The 13,116-nt window shown below is 44.8% G+C and overlaps 1 protein-coding gene across 8 annotated transcripts in view; it reads left to right on the plus strand.

Annotated features, from left to right (window-relative positions):
* The first annotated feature begins 232 nt into the window (after positions 1 to 232).
* The window catches only part of TRERF1 (transcriptional regulating factor 1), a 104,870-nt gene continuing 91,986 nt past the window's right edge, over positions 233 to 13,116 (plus strand). For 5 of the 8 annotated variants that reach the window (XM_072856841.1, XM_072856840.1, XM_072856839.1 and 2 more), the window contains exon 1: positions 474 to 755. The gene's annotated coding sequence lies outside the window, so the exon portion shown is untranslated. Of the gene's footprint in view, positions 408 to 473; positions 756 to 13,116 lie in introns of those variants that run through there. The other 3 variants (XM_072856838.1, XM_072856837.1, XM_072856835.1) reach the window with 2 other exon arrangements.

The raw sequence follows: 13,116 nt of genomic DNA on the forward strand, positions 1-13,116 counted from the left end.
CGCCGCGCTGAGAGGAGGGGCTGCCGGCGAGACCGCGGCGCGGCGGAGCGGGAGGCGGCGGCGCACGGCCGGCGGCGGGCCCCCGGGGGCGGCGGGCGCCCCTCGCCCTCGCCCCGCCGCGGGGCCGGGCGGCCGCGGCGCCGCCGACACCTTACTTCCTGCTTCGCTACCCAGGGCCAGACCCATCGCGGCGGAGGGATCCCGCCGCCTCCCGCAGCCTCCTCCCCCTTCTGCTTCTGCTTTTTCCCCCCCGTTCCCTCTCCCCCTCTCCTCTCTCTCTTCTGCAAGAAAATAATTTGACAGCGATTTGCTGACACCGGGATTTTTTTCTTTTCCTTTTTTTTTTTTTTTTTTGCATCACGGACTCTGCAAAGGCAGCGCGGCGGGCGGGGGAGGCCGTGCCGGAGGTAAGTGCCGGTGCCCGGAGCCTCCCCCGGCGCGGCGCGGGGCGGGGGGGTGCGGCGGGCCCCCGCCCCGCCCCGCCCCGCTCCATGTGCCGCCGGCGGGGTGGGAGCCTGGCAGCGGGGCCGGGGCCGGGGCCGGGCCGGGGGGAGTATGTTTCCTGGCGGAGCGATATTTGTTTACAGGATGAGCGCCGTACTGTAAGTGAAGTAGGACCGAGCCCGGGCAGCTCTGTAATAAATTAATATCGCAATTGCTCCCTCCTCGCCGACACCGACATAAGCCCCGCGCCCGGCCCCGCCGCTCCCCGCGCCCGGCCCCCGCGCCTGCACTTGTTGCAGACTTCACGCCAGGTAGGCGAATGCTTCGCAAGTTTCATTTTTGCACGAGCTGGGGCTGCGCTTGAAGAAAAAAAAAAAAGGGAAAAAAAAAAAAAGTTTGCAGTTCGCTTTCGGTCTGCAGCGCCGAGTAGGCGAGGCCCTGCCCGCCGCCTCCTCCTCCTCACCGATTGCCGCTCCCCGCCGGCCGGCCGCGGGCAGGGAGGAGGGCGGGCGGGGGGCGCCCGGGGCGGCGGGAGCGGGCTGGGGGCGGGCGCGGCAGCGGGGCGCTGCCCCGTACCTGCCCGGCCCGGGAGGGAGGGGTGGGTGGGCGCGGGGGGCGGCGGGCCGGTCCCGGGGCGCCCCGCCGCGGCGCCGCTGCCAGGTCCCGGGCGCCGCGCCGCGCCGTGCCGTGCCGTGCCGTGCCGGCGCGGGGCGGGGAGGCGGGGAAGGCCGCCTCGGCGGGGCTTGCCGCGGAAGTTGTCCGAGCGGCGGTCCCGCGGCACCCGTCACGGCCCCTGGCACGAGTGGCCGGCCCACGCGCGACCCCTCCCGCGCGGCGCGGCTGCCGGCAGCGCGCTCGGCGCGGTCTCGGTATCAGTCGGTGTTAGCAACGAGGCGGTCCGGGGCTGGGCTTCGGAGCCCTTCCCTGCGGCCGGGTGGCAGCGCTGGGTGCGAACTTATTTTGGAGAAACGTGAATTTCGCCTCCTTTTCCGCCGGAGAGGACTGTACGGCGGGCTGGGCGCTGTCGGGGCGCAGAAAGTGCTTCGTTTTGCTGGCCCGTCAAAATATGGGGGGTAACGAACGGAAACCCTTAGCCAGATGTTTAAATACCAGAGAGGTGATTTGCAAGTAAAATTAATTGGCAGTTAACCAGTTAATAAGTGGATAATGCCTACTCATCCTTCTGCTGACTTTACAGAGCGGTTTTCACATCTGCCAGTCAACTAGCCAGGCTTGACTATTCGAGATGTAAACTTAGCGGGGTTAATACCTTCGCCCAGTAAAATCTGACCTGTCCTTGCTGTCCCAGTGCATCAGCACTGGTCGTCATTCGGGTGGTTACTGGTGAGGTTCATAGCTTTTTACAGAGCAGTATGATAGCAGTAAAATAAATATGATGACCCATGACTAAACTATTTATGGAAAACGTTGCAAAGTGCTTAACTGCATGATTAATGATTTAAGCAGGTAATCACTAGGGGTGAAGTTTTACATCTTTGACAGCTATAATTTTACTGTAAGTGTATGATGGGAAGAGGGGAGAGTTCACCTGGCAAGCTTGGGCCTGGCCTGCCCGGCTGCTCGGCGGGGCCACCCTGCTGCCTGTACCTGTCCTGCCTGGGGCACCGGGTGCCCGCGGAGCTCCCCCGGGGACCTGCCCCCTGCCCGTGCTCGGGGTACAGCGTCACGGTGAAGTGACCCGGCCTTATAATGCTGGTGTATGCCTGAACCGTTCCTGCATGCGGTACGTGCAGCTGTTTGCCGTGATCGCTTATCCACTTGGTGGTCTCGTGTGGACGTTAAATTGGATCAGAATGGACCCGTTTCCTTAATAAGACGCATCTGTCTAGAACTAACCCATTTCACTTTGTTGCCCACTGAAGTGACGGAGCGTGATGTGCCCTGGTTGGTACGGTACCTATTTTTCTAAGGCTTGTCCAAGGCACGTATTGAACAGCAGAAGTGCTGCTTCATCAATGCTCCATGCACGCATATGTGGCATGGAAGTTAAGCTGTGCGGCTTTGCTTAAAACAAATAAATATATTTGTTTGGAATTTAGAGAAGTGATTTTTTCATATGAAGAAGATGTGTTGTATGCATTTTTTGTCTATAACCAGTAGTCTGATATACTTCGGAAAAATTAAAGGCTTAAAAATACCCTACTCAAAAGTTTTGGCGCAAATAAACGCTCTTATGATCTGTTCCGCTACCATGGAGAAGCAGCTAGCGTTTCTGAAGTTGGGAGACTCCAACGAGGAACTGAGCAGCATTGTTGGTGTGGTCGTCAAACCAGCGTATCTTGAAAAGCCAAAAAAGCTTAAATACAAGTAATGCACTTCACTGTGGAAGTTGGCCTGAGTGAAGAGTGGAGAATCGGCCTCTCGGTGAAATGATAAGGCCAGAGCTTATTCACTCTGCTATCAACGTGTGTCCTGCCATTGGCATCCCTCCCCAGGGGAGCAGGATGGGGCCAGAGGGTAGCTGGGTAGCCGTCCTGCCTCCGGTGTTTACATCACTCCCGCATGGGCCAACGTGCGCGTAAACCACAGCGTGACTAACCTCTCTACCTAACTTAGACTCATGTTATATTTGGATGGACGGAAAAAGTCTCCATGTCTTATCCATTTAATTTTCGCAACCTCGACTGCTGATCACATGTCTGTGAGAATACTCTGGTAGGCATTTAAGACCATAAAGTGAGTCCTTGTTTCAGGTTTGTTTCGCTTTTGGGTAGCGCTCAAATGGCCTAAGTAGAAAAATGGAATTCCTAGATTTTAAACTCAAAAATCCATTACTTCTGGCCATTTTAATATTTCCAGTGATACAGTGAGGCTTGCCATTATAAATTGAGCTTGTAACTTGGCATCTGGCAGGGAGTATGAGAAGAGTGTAGGAAGAGTGGTCTTGTAATGTACTGTAGGTTTCCTAAAGTAGTGAGATAATATTTTGCTGTGAATATTTTTATCTTATTTTATTTTTTTGTTTGTTCTAATCACGTGGGGAATATGTCGCTTAGAAACTTGCTCGGCAAAATGTTCAAGAAGTTCCCAATTCTATACTGGGACAGTAGTAAACTAAAGAAGCAGGGCCCTGGGATCTGTAACGTCATCGTGAGATTCTGGTGCTGGAAGGTTGTGTCTCCTTATGATGTGTCAGAATAACTTGCAAGATAAGGCAGTTTCATTTCAGCTTCCTTAGAAATACGTTTTTTTTTTAAAAAAGGCAAGCAGTGTTTGATAAATACAAAATAATCGTTGATATGGAAACAATTTGTTTCCTCCCCTTGCGTTTTTTTTGAGGCTGCGTAGCTTCCAATGAAAAATTATCATCAGAATTATAATTTTTTCTGTCCCTAAAAATAACGGATCCTTTTGCCTCTCCTCCACCTCTAAGATGTAGGTAGAAGCATCTCTAAGTGCATGTGTGAATTCTGCCTGTCGTGGCTGCCACGCACTTGGTTATTTACGTACGGTGAGCAGCACGAGTGGTCGCACTGACTTCCATGGCACTGCTTAGAAGGGCAGAGTTACTGCACGTGTGAGTATTTGTAGGACGGGGGGTGAGGGGGCTGCACTTGAAACTAAAAAAACGAAGGCAGCAAATTCCATATGTTTTGCTGCATATGAAGTTATAAAACCTCTTCTTAACTTGTCCGGCTCTGAGAAACCTATTACTGTAATCAATTGCGGGGCTGTGAGGGGAAATCAGGCCTTCTAAGATAAAGACAAAAATAGCTCATTCAAATATATTTTAAGAAAGGCAGCTCTTCCTTCAAAGAGCAGGTCTGAGCGTGGTTCAAAGAAAGGTAGCAACAATTTTATCAGTTTTGGTTTGTTCTTTAACTCTTTGCTTGAAACCAGATTTAAGAGATCCATTGAATTTGCTCTTGAGCAGCATGCATTTATGCACCGAGTTATCTTGTAGAGCACGGGGCAGTATTTCCCCTTAGGTCCGGAGATGCCGAGAACGGGCTCTTGCACCATCATCTCCTTGCTGCTGCCTTTGCATGTGTGTCTCTAGGTAGCGCGCGGTCCAGCCCAGCTGGGAGGACGAAGTAGGTGATGCTGGGCGGTCAGCAAGTTGTATCAACGCTAGTTCTTGTTGGATATTGGTTTCTGTGGACAGAAGGAAGAATATTTTTGACAGCAGTTTATTTTCTCTCTTTCTGGCTTGGCTGTGTCGCTCCGTGGTGGGGGGGGTGCAGGGTCACCTGGCCCTGCTCGAAACAGCAGCAGAAAGCAAAAAGACATTGATTTGTGTGGGGAAAAACTGGAAAATGTGCTCGGGTTACAGCCTGCTGCCGCGGAAACTGGAAGGCAAATACATCATTTACGTTACTTTCTTCTTGAGCGGATAATGGTTTGGGGAACCCAGAGCATGCTTTTAGTGTATGCCCTCTTACCCTATAATAGGGATTTTTTTCTAAAGTTTAAACTGTCCATATTACAGTGGGGATGTTGCAGGGTTTTGGAGGAGTTGTGTAGCGTTGGGTATATTTTGAGGTTCTGAGTGAAATGAGTCTTGTGGTTTCAGCTTACTCTGTAACAAAGAGTAACGTGTCTCACACAAACAGCCCACCTAAGTTTTCATAGTCGACTGGTGATTCGCTCTGGAAAGACCCAAGATGCTGATATGATGCAGACTCAAAAGGTAGTTGATTTTTAAAAAATTTTCTTTTTGGTTTGTCTTTCTCCAATTTACAGTTCAAATTTTGTTAGAATTTCACACGCATCACCGATCTGCAGCTTCCCATCTGCCGGTCAGCTGGGCTGGTGTAGGTCACTTTCCAGGCCCATGGCCACAAGTGCTGAGTTTCCCTACCCCACCAATTCGACCTTTCTAAAGCAGCCATCCTGGGCCTTATCACAAATTTTCTCCTGTCTTTTTACTTCAGCAAGAAAATGGTTGCTGTCTTTCCCCTCCCTCCCCTCATCAACTGCTCATGGTAAGATTTTTGATAGAGCCTGCATTGTGTGTGATATGTCCTTGAAGTGCAGTGCTGCAAGGTTTTGTTTTGCTTTGTCTTTTTTTTCTCTTCATGTTTAGACTTCGTTGCATCTATAGCAAAGCAAGATTGTTGTAGATGGTCTTTTTTGATATTTGGGTTGTGTTTTGGTTTTTTTTTTTCCATTTGTCAAAAATCTCATGTTCAATAATGAGGGAAAGCTCAGACTCAGGTACTAAAACCTCCAGCTAACCCTGGAGTGTAAAGACTGCAAAAATATGGATTGGGGGATTGCCCCAGCAAAACAGGTATAAGTTAAATGTTAAATTATCAGCAGCTCTTTTTTAAAAGGTCCCTGATGGTGAGAGGTTTTTGTTCACGCTGTCTGGCTAGAACGAGGCTTACCAGGGCTCTTAAAGGACAGCACCCGTTTGAGGTGCAGAATTTATATTGGGTACTTTTTATTCAAGTGAATATCAAATCCTAAATAACTTCAGCATGGGACTGTGGAAAAAAAAGTACCCAACCTTGTGAAGCAAGTGGCTATTAAGTTTAAAATTTGATAATGGCTGAAGTTCTCTGACTTAAAAAAAAAAAAAAAAAAAGTCATTTGACTCTTAGTTGGCCATAAAAGATGCTGTACAGACCCATTTTTGTCTTTGTTCTCCACTCCCCCCCCTTACACTATTTTCATTGATGGGGAAGTTTCATTTCCTTTATTTATATATTTTTAGTGTATGTGTGTTTGGGGGTGTGTGGGGGAGGATAGGAGGGAAGTCTGTGTTCTGGCTTTTATATTTAAAAGGAAAAAAAATAGCCAATGCTGGTGTGTTTAGAAATGACCTTAAATACATTCTCCCCTTTAAACCAAAAATTCTGCTGGTAAAATAGTGCATATTAGGGGACTGAGGGATTTTGCAACACTTCTGTGTGGGTAAGAGTCCCGTCTGAGTTCCAGTTGTGCTAGCAAGAAAAGTGTTTTTCCCAGTATTGTCATGTTTCACATGCCAAATCAGAACTATAAATGCCTTTTCCTGGAAGGATCTCTATTTACACTTGGAGGGTTATGCCAATTACAGCTATATTAATAAGGTGCTTTTTTTTTTTTTTTTTTTTTTAAATTTTGCACTTGACCTAAATAGTAACTTCTTTCATTTTCTTAACAGAACACACACTACAGTCCTGGCATGAAGTTTTGGACCAGTCAGTAGGGTAAACCCTGCTGTCCTATGGCACAGACACATACGGGCACTCTTGCAAGAGTGTGATCTTAAGTGGGTCCTGGTGAAATGAATGCTCTTAGAGCTTTGCATAAGTTGAAATAGCCCTCTGCTCTGCATGCAGAATTGAATACAATTTATTGGTGATCAGGAAATAGGTTATGATGTATGTTATCATATGTCGTAATATTTTTTCCTCAAAGAGATCCCATGTACTTTAATTCTGAATACAGTTTCTAAATCCTGCAGATTAGGAAATACTGCATTATAAATTTGTGAAAGTTTGGAGGCATAAGATAAGATGCTGTTAATACTCATTTCGATCAGAGACCAAAGATTATTTACTCCTTTGGACAGCATAGCGGTGCATGAAGAAGGAGCAGGTAAATGGGGCTTCTTTGGCAAGAGTCTGTAGCTGCTGGCTGTTGGCGTAGGGACCGCTGCTGGCAATGCTGCCTACTGGACTTGAACCGCCAGTGCTTCGTCTCTGCGGCTACCCTGCTGTCTCTCTTTCTGGAGAAGGTAGAGAAGGTGTCCTGGTGGAAGATCCTGTTTGTACCAGAAAAAAATAACCCAAACAAAACCCTGACTAGTAAATAGAGTCATTGTTATTTCATGAGCAAATTTGCTAGTTACTTGCTCTTTTTATGATGTTAAGATTTGCATTGTTAGCAACAATAGCAGTGTATTAAATAAAAAATGGATGCTGACCACTCTTTAAATGATTCACATCTGCCACAGGTATGAATCCTTAGAAGACCCTACATAGCTGAACTGAACTTTCTTTTCCCCAAAACGTAGGCTGCCAAAGCCCTGAAATATTTTGGATATTGACTTAGAGTTCTGTATCTTCCCAGCTGGTTCTTTTTGGCCTGCCTCTTTTATGTTTTGTTTTGTCCTGAGCATCAAAGCTGGGCTTACCTTGCAGAGAGGTGGTGGTCTTTGAGTTGGCTACACGCTACTTTCAGCAGGGAGAGGGTTGCATGTTGCACTCTCTCTGGAGGCTGAAAGCACCACCTTTGCAATGGCTCCTAGGTCGCAGTGAGACTTTAAATAACCCTGAGCTCTGTGGCCATTACCAAAGCTGTGTCTGCTGTGCGCAGGAGGCTGTAGTCACCTGAACCACAAGTTCATGTCACATGTAGCTCAGCGTTGAGCACAGCAGTTTTGTTGCTGCTTGTGCCCCTAATATATTGGGGGGAAACGGGCAGAAGCAGTTCACATGCTAACTCGCTGGCTTGCTATTGGATTTTTTTTGTTACTTTTCAAAAGCTTATATTCAGCGTTGCAAAGAAACCCCTATGTATTTTGATAAAAGAAAAGCAATCTTTAATGTTAAGCTACATTGAATGGTGCAGCTTTGCAGGAATGTTGATACTCCAGCTGTCTCTTTGGCCTGCCATCCAATTCGAATTCAAGCGAAGGTCTCCCATGTGGTTATTTGCATGTGTCCTCCTATCTCTGTTTTGTATCTGCAATTTCAGTATGTGCTTCCAGAATTATTTTTGTTCATTTCCAATCATTCTTCAAAGATAACTGGCGAAAACCAACAGGCAGGTTGTGATTTTACAGCAGTAGAAGGTAGACAACTTTGATCTTCTTGTTAAATGAATTTTCTTCATGTGTGGTCTGGGTGTGTAGTATGTTGATTTAGTTTTTATTGATCAGTGTAAAAACGTGAATTCAACATCACAACAATGATAATAAACAAGTACTTGCAGTGATATTCTAATGAGTTCCTGGCAAAAATAGGGCAGAAAACCATCTCGGAGATTGGCGTGCTTTAGTGGTGAGATGCTGAACCAGGATATTTTATATAAAAGGATTGAGTAAAGCTGTTTGAAGTTCTAACTTTCTTTGGCAACACAATTGCTGTGAGCAGTAGCATGCCAAGCAGGGCAGGATGCAGGCTTTTCTGTAGGCATTTGAGTGTCAGAAATGGCATTCTTGCCTCTGTCCAGAAGGACTCACTCTCCTGATCATGACAAGATGAGACAGATTGTAGGAACCAGGTATCTGCTTTCTTAGAGGGTGTCTCTGAACACAAGCAGTGAAGCACTAATTGCCTTTCAGTCTTCATCGGCAGGAATGCCCTGTGAACCATCCCCATGTGTTTCAATAAGCCTGCGTGGCAAGGCATCAAGTAGAGAGTGGAGGGAGGGAGGTTTCTAGATTAGCAGACAATTTTTATCTGGAAAAGTGAGATTCATATTCATAACTACGTTAAACCCATGTTTCTGAGTATGGTAGGAACATACCTCCATTTAAGGTGGCAATAATTCCTCTAAGCCAAAACATTTGCAGAAGCGCAGACAGGCAGCTTCTCCCTCTTTTTTCCATTGATGCTGTGCATTTCCAAGACTGGAAGAGGCTTCTTGGTGGTGGTGATGAACAGTAATTCTCCATATTTTTTCGTCAGATAAGCTTGTTTTATGCTGTCAGAGTTCAGTAAATTGGTATCTGAGCTGCATGATGAAAAAGTATTGCTGCTGCCTGCATGTGTTTGATAAAAGTAGAAAATGAGAAGCAAAATTTTTCTGAAGTGAGGAAAAGTGGTTTTTTTAGGACTATGAAAATTTGAAAGAGCTGGTTCATAATGAACTTTAATACTTTTCTAAAGTTGCTGCTATTATAATGAAAAAACATGAATAAGAGAATATGCCTTGCAGGTAAAACGAAAAAAGGCTTCGCCATTTATATGCTTGAAAACCAAAGATGCATTGCAGAGGGTGAATTTTACCCTTCATTTTGCTTGTAGTAAAAAATTAGTCTTTGAAGTTAAAAACAGCTTTAGAGTTAAAGAAATAATATGCCTGAAAAGGGAGGTGCACAGAAAAAAGACATTGGGTTAAATGCTGTTTTGTTAATGAAAAGAACGTAAGTTAAGCCAAATGTGGCTGCTTGCATAGTAAGGTACTGCTTAACATGAGCGGGGATGATAAAAGAAGGTCCTAGCAGACTTTTGTTTCAATGATTTCCAACTTTCAGAAGAAATTTTAATCTGGATGTCGAATGCACATATATAAACGATAGACTAATGCCACAGAATTACAATAATTTATGAAAGGAGTGATACTTTAATGCTGGAAGTCTGTCAGCATACGATCCCTGGGCTAACTACCTGATTGTTAGTTGAAGTAGGGGTTCATTAAAATAACATGGGCTCGTCTGGTTTTAAAGACTAGCTCTCAGCCAGTAGGCGATAGTCCAAAACTAATAAGGTTGCAGCGCAGACGTTGTGGCAATGACACGTAGATTACTACATAAAGCTGGTTGATGGAAAGGCTTCTGTTGGATTAAGTGTGCTCAGTATTGGGCCAAATTTTTCAATTTTTAGTCATCTGTAGTAATGCCGGCTCATATTGTAGTCAGTTGAACTACCTGTGTGACTGTTTGAAAGAAGGTGCAAGGCTGGGTCTGTATATGAATGCAGCTCTTTGCTGTAATTATTTTACTCTGTAATAATTGTATTCTAGTTGAAGAATCGTAATTACAAAGTGGATGATAGGCTTCAATTATGTAAAGAAAATCCTTACATTTAAGCCCCATTCTATCCTTAGCATAAACAGATTTTTTTTTTTTTTTTTTTTCCCCCAGGTAGAACTTTTACTTTCAGGTTATTTCGGGAAAATCCATTCAGCTAATTATGTAAATTGCAAGAAATGGAAAAAAAAAAAAGGGAACAAAAGAGCAGGGCATCTTATTTTAGGCTTCAGCAAATGCAGAGTCGTATGTGGCCATTCCAGTTATCTATAGTAGGTGCCTGTGTTGTTCTGCTACTGCTTTTGTTACCAGTAAACCAGATCACTTAAACTGGGCATTTCTCGCAGGCTTTGTACAATCAGATTGCCAAATGTTGCAGCTGGGAAGTTTTTCCAGTAGCAGGGTCAGCTTATGCCCCCTAGAGAGTCCCTTCCTGCAGGGCTCCTTCCTTGCATACACAGAAATTTCTTGCTGAAAGAAAACGTGGGGCTTTTTTTTTTTTTTTTGGTCTGTTTGTATGCTGCTGTGCAGTCAAGTCTGTGTTTTTTAGGTCAATCCTGTACAATAGCAGTAAGTTTTTGTACCTGCACCTATTGCCTATTAAGGCAATAAGAAGCTCTCCTTGAATGAAGGGAAGGTAGATTTCAGATCTGCCTGCAGATCAGAGAGAGAGGAGAATGGAAGAAGCAGTGTTTGAGTGAATGAACGAACTTTCAAGCTGACTCAGTGATATACGTACAGTATACGCTGTAAAGATTAGTCACCGCTTACTGTAAATCTTTCTTTATGGTGCTTGGTGGGCATGTGCCTCTATCAAGCTGCAGCTAGCGAGCTTTGTAGGCTGGGAATGCAGGTGAACGTTATTTCCACAGTATTTTCCCATTGAACAACAACAACAAAACCCCATGAAACCTGAAGACTTGTAAATTACTGAGCTAAAGGCAAAAGAAATCTTTTAGTTATCTCATGGTGCTGCTATCTTAATCTGCGAAACTAGTAGGAAAGTGAATAAATTATGCAACAACTTTTTTTTTTATTATTTAGAAACCTGTGCTTACATGTTATTAGTGCTGTTCTGCCCTGTCCTGTGCAGGTTGGTTTGATTTTTTTTTTTTTTTTCATTAGGTAGATTTCAAGCTGCATTTGTGTAAAAAGAACAATTTACGTGATGGTAACAGACTAACAGTTACAGGGAAGGATATTCATCTGTTGAAAACACTATTTTCATTTGCCAGGCAGAAACTTCAGGAAAATTACCCTCCAGGTTGAATTTTCTCATAAATGTTCTCAAGTTATAAAATTATTTACTGGCGTAATAGGTATGCATAGCACTTAAAGCAAAGTTTGTATCAAGGAGTTACTTGGGGGGGGGAAGTGTTTTTTTTAATTGAAAAAAAAATTATTTAAAAATGGTAAAATTATTCTGCAGTCTTTTCTGAGTCACCCAAATTCAGTAAGCTTGTTTTTTGTACTTTCAGGCTTTTCTTTCAGTGGTTTCTTCTCTGTTTGGCTGGAGTTTATTTTTTTTGTAATTTAGCTGGGCACCTTTTATCATTCTTAGATGCCCTTTCTCTCTGATCTTCACCTGTTTTGCTTGTCTTGTTTAATCTGTCCTTAGAGAATTGTTAATTTCAGCCATAATCATACCAAAAATCCTTTAGAGTTGTTACAGCAAGATTTTTTTTTTGATAGCTTGTTTAAAATTACTTCCTCCAAAATAAAAAAACCCCAAACATCTTGTTGAAGAGTGAGAACCAGACTCCCCTGGCACTGCTGGGCGGGACGGCGCTGAGGCTGCGTGCCTGTACAAGTGGTTTGGCTCGCTGCTCTCCCAGCGATCTGATCCTGTCGTAGCCTTCGAGTCCTCTGAAGAGCAGGAATGAAGGCTGAAAGCGTTATTAAGTTTTTGGGTTATCTCACACTGTTTATTTGAAATGGAGGCCAAGCAATTTACATATCTCTGTATCTTGGATCTGAAAAAAAGATACATTATTTTTTTTCACTAGCCTTTGTGTGGAAATGACATCACAGCTTATGTCAGCCGTGCTAAATTCAGAGGTTTTTCTCCTCCCCGTTGGGTTATTAACTGAGTATTAGCTCTAGGCTGTGAGTCTTCCCTTGCTGACTGTGGCACTCCATCGTAAATGCTCTGAATTTTGTATGAGGAAGAGAAATAAAGACCTTTTATTTATCTAAAGCCTTTTGAAATCAATGGGAACATAACTTACTTCATTGCTGTGCGTGTGACCGGACCGGCTGACACCCTAACACCGTGTTGTTCCCGGGATCGCTGATGCAGCATAAGCAAGCAAGGGATGGCGCGTTGCCTTTTTGCAGATCTAGTGACCAGGTCAGGAGTTTGCTGCGGCACATCGTCGCACGGGTATGTCCCCTCAGCCCTGCAGGTTAAAACCTCCTGGCCTTGTGAGACTGAGGAGGTTTGTGAATTAAAGCTCTTAGGTCGTGCCTGCGTGTCCCGTATGCAAAGCCGAGCTCCGGGGTGAGGGCTTAGAGAGCGCCTTATCTCGACCAGAAACACCAAGGTTTTGGGGCTGCCCTTCTAGGATTGATGCTAGGGCTGTAGCTGTGGCAAAGTGTGAAATGGAGGCCTGGGGGTTTCCTGTGAGAGCCTGAGGAGCTGGGAGGAGGGAAACAGAAAACAAATTAAAGTTGACATTTTGAAAAGTTGATTGCTGCCTTTTTTAATCATAAAGCAATTTTTAAAGTAAGTCACTTCCCAGAGGAAAAATAAATACATTAAGAAGAGAAAAGGGGGAAATGTGATGTTGAATGTATGCATTTGAATGTAGCAGATGTGGTAGTGATGGTGGTGGTGTCAAATGTGTACAGAGACAAAGCAAAAGGATAACAATGATCCTGACTCTCCTCTTGCTAAATTTCCAGCCCTAATGTCCTATATACAGAATGTTTTTATTTATCTTTACTATTTTGGGAGGTCTGAGGCAGTGGGGAAGGGACTGATCCCAATTACTTAAAAAAAAGAAATACAGTGAAACAAGCCC

The sequence above is a fragment of the Ciconia boyciana genome, chromosome 3 (genome assembly GCF_034638445.1).
Source record: "Ciconia boyciana chromosome 3, ASM3463844v1, whole genome shotgun sequence".
Taxonomy (NCBI): domain Eukaryota; kingdom Metazoa; phylum Chordata; class Aves; order Ciconiiformes; family Ciconiidae; genus Ciconia; species Ciconia boyciana.